This window comes from Dasypus novemcinctus, chromosome 28 (assembly GCF_030445035.2).
Source record: "Dasypus novemcinctus isolate mDasNov1 chromosome 28, mDasNov1.1.hap2, whole genome shotgun sequence".
Classification (NCBI taxonomy): domain Eukaryota; kingdom Metazoa; phylum Chordata; class Mammalia; order Cingulata; family Dasypodidae; genus Dasypus; species Dasypus novemcinctus.
Window position 1 is genome coordinate 26,588,686 of NC_080700.1, and position 3,956 is coordinate 26,592,641.

The following is a 3,956-nucleotide window of genomic DNA, read 5'->3' on the forward strand; positions in this document are numbered from 1 at the left end:
TACCAAGGCAACAGATAAACAGCCTAAGTCCCTCCCCCGCCGTGTGCCTCTGTTGCTAGGCAACCAGGGCACACAGCCCCCTCCACGGACTCTCTTCCACTGACCCCTCCCCTCTGGTATGCCTACTTGAATAGCAAGTTGTATCAGCTGTTTGCTGGCTTATTTTGTCTTTCAAAATAAAACACATTTTAAAATAAAACACATTCATGTGTTTTGTGAAAAACATCGAAAAGTAGTCTTGTCTTCTCTAATTCCTTTTCAAAGCCTGGAGCAAAAGTCAACTGCTTTTGGGGAGTGGGTGTAGCTCAGTGGTTTGTGCACCTGCCTCGCATGTATAAGACCCCAGGTTGAATCCCCGGTACCTCCAGAAAATACTACTAATAATAACTAGTCCTGGGTTGGGCTATGTCCTATAAGAATATGCAGGTTGTCCAGTGCACACCCTAACTAACTGAACTGGCGGTGTTCTCACACAGCAGGTGCCAAGCACTGAAGCATTATGTAGTCATTCGAGTGTTATTATTCACGTAGTTCTTAGAGGAAACTCAGATACTGTGAGGTAACAGCCAATTAGCTTGTAGTAAAAGAAGAAAGTAAATGCACGTTTGACTGAGAAGTTCTGCTTTTTTCTCAGGCTAATCCAAGTTTAAGGGAGGGAAAAAACCTCCACTCCTATCTTTTATAACTAATTCTATTTGAATTTCTTGCCAGCTGGAAAGAATTTGGGTGTCCTAGAATGATGGTTGTATTTGCTATTCAGGAAACAAAACTTGGAAACCATTCTTTGCCACTCACAGGCTCAAAAATGCGAGTGATAACAGCACCTTGTGGACTTGTGAGAATTAAATTAGTGCGTGCGAAAGATTTTTGGCACATAGTATTTTTCTATTATTTCCGTTGATGTTGGTCAGGCATTTTAATGTGTGCATTTTGGAAATCATGGAGTTGGCATGAGCCTGATCTGGTCGGTAGTCCAGTAGTTAGGTGTATTTGAAATTTAACCCAGTTTAAAAAAAAAAAAAAGGTAAAAAAGGTCCAAAACGGTCAAAAAGTGAAAGTGCTTATTATTCTTTTTTCTCCAATGGTAATCGTATTTTAGGCATCTAGTCACATTTGGAAATGTTGACATGAGAACGCCCACATTATATAAGGATAGCTAAGTATTGAAACATGAGAGGAAATGTTTTATGCTTCTCACATTAAGTTAATTATAATGTAGGATCAACTGTGCGACAGGCCAGGCTTTTATATTGCCAACTGTTAAAGACTAAGTAATGAGCCTGTCTGCTCAGAATTACTTGAAAATTTACTAAAACTACTGACTATTTTACAGATTGTAAAACATTCCATCGTTCCCATATTGCCCAGAAAGGCAGGCAGGTAACAAAAGGTATTTTTCATTTTCCTTTCCCAGAAGGGCAAGAAGTGACAAGGGCTCCATTGACCTTGGATGACCTTAGATGATGTGGTGAAGTGAGTAGATGCCCCTGAGCTCACCACCCAGGTTCATGGTTCAGCATGTGCTACCTCCATACCAGCTCATTGGCACAACTATGGATTTGGCTCATTTTACATGGAATTGCAGAGTCTTGATTATCAGAAATAAACTAGTGTATTGGTTTCTAGAACCCATAGCACATCCCTCATAGCACAATCAATATTCAGCTAAATTAGTCCATACCGTCATATACTAAATATCAGAAAGACAATGGTCAAATCAACGTCAGGTTTTAAAAACCCACTTCAGGCTCTCCTATGGCTAAATATGTCATCAAAGTATTTGAGGTCAAAATAAATTTAATGATATGTTTGTTGCCAGGGCAATTAATTGATCTGCAAAAAAAAATAGACTCTTTTTCTAGGTCATACTTAGTGCTGCCTTCTACGTAGGAATCAACAAGAACTGCTCCCTACTACGTGAATTTTGTATGCAGGCATTTCCACTATTACTGCTATTTTGTTTTTCAACTCTAGAGGGCACTTGGACACATCTTAAAACACTTCCCGGAACAACTGAAAGCAGTCTTACAATGAGCCTTATTCTGTTATCCAACTCATTCATTTATCCTCCCATTCTTTCATCTTACCCAGCATTCAGAAGAAAATGCATTGCCTATTATCGTCCACTTTGCAAAGAATGCAGAAATGCAAGATTTATTCCCTGTCTACAGAAAATTTAAGACTCTTTAAAATTCATTGTGGTATGAGCAGAAATGAAGGCATGAATAAACTGATATAGAAGGGGAAGTGGGTGATTCTTCACCAACGGGTAGGAGAAGGCTTTCCAGGGCACGCCATATTGAAGGTGCTAACAGATGGGTGAGCAGGAGCTCTCGAGTCTGCTACCGGGGTAAGGCAGGCCTCCTGTGATTTAATCAAACCAACGAATTGATTAGAAAGAGGAATTGGTCAAAAATACACATTCCCAGTCACTGTTTTTTCAACTTTTAGAATTTGTTGTGCAAAAATGAACAAAAATGCAACAATTTTGCAACGTGTAAGTCTTTGGGTTCTCTGAGCCCTGGAGGTGTGAAACAGAATGGTGTGTTTAAGGATTATCAAGTGGACTGAAATTATATACTGGCTTGAAAAGAGTGTAGAAAGTGTGGGGATAAGCTAGAAGAGGCAGCTGGACTCTTACACAGCAGCGAAATCATGAAGGAATTTCAGTTTGGTCCAGAAGACAGTAAGGAGTATTGAAAAAATTTTAACAAGAGGGACTTTATTATGAAATTTTCATTTTAGAAAAATAACTTGCTACATTTGCAGAGGGCGAATGGGGCAGTGGGACGAGCCAAAAGTTACATTTCCAGTTCTACACTCTTAAGCAACGGCTGCCTTCAATTACACCCCAAACTGTTCCCATCCCTCCTGATGACACAGTAAAAGAAAGGTTTCTCCATTTATCAAAGGCCAAAAGTGTCCATAGTTCTCCAGATCCTTCGCCCTCCTGCTTTTTCAAGGACCTCACTCCACTGTCGCTTTTCTTCTCTTTCTCTCTCCTTCTCCAGGCCCACCCCTTCACTCCTGCATCATCAGTCTTTGCTCTTCTGTGGGAACAATTCCATCAGAAAGCAAATATGCTCTAGTTTTTCTCATCTTAAAAAATAAAACTTTTGCTTTGAATCCACATTTCTTTAAAGCACCATCCCCATTCATTACCTGATTGCTACTCCAATGAACTGTCTAAGGATCCCACTTTTACATCCTTACCCTTCAGTGTCTCCCTGACCCAATCTATAGTTCCATTTGCACCCCCACCACACCAGCAAGGCTGCTCTGGTAGGTCCAGCTTCTGATAGTGGTGGACATCAATTGGCTTGGCCTCTTGGAAGCTTCCCCACAGTGGGCCATGCTTCCACTTTGAAATGTTCCCTTCTTTCAGCCATGTTGACCCCATTGTCTCCTGTTTTTCTTCCTGTATCCCCAGGCACTTATCTCCTTTGTTTGTTTCCCAGCTGCTAAAACAAATACCATGTGATGGGTTGGCTTAACAGGAGGAATTTATTGGCTCATGGTTTCATAGACTATTAGGTTTGCTTCTTCCCAGGGTTGGTACCTTCTGGCCAGCTGGCAATCTTTGGGCTTCCTTGGATTTGCCTTTTTATGGCAATGCACATGGCGACATCTTCTCCTTTCTCTTCCAAGTTCCACTGACTTCTAGCTTCTGGCTGCTTGCTGTGGCTCCTCTCTGTCTGACTTTCACTCTGCTTATGTAGGACTCCTGTAATCTGGATTTAAACCCAACCTCATTCATTTGGGCAACTGCTTAACTGAAGTCACATCTTGAAGAGATCCTAATTACAGCGGATCCACAGCCATGGGAATATGGACCAAGACCAAGAACACATATGAACTGCAGAACTCGTCCAGAGCCACATCAGGCTCCCTCACAGTTCCTTGTCCTCTGTGATCCTCTCATTTCAAGGATCCTCAGGTTCATTTCTGAGATTTCT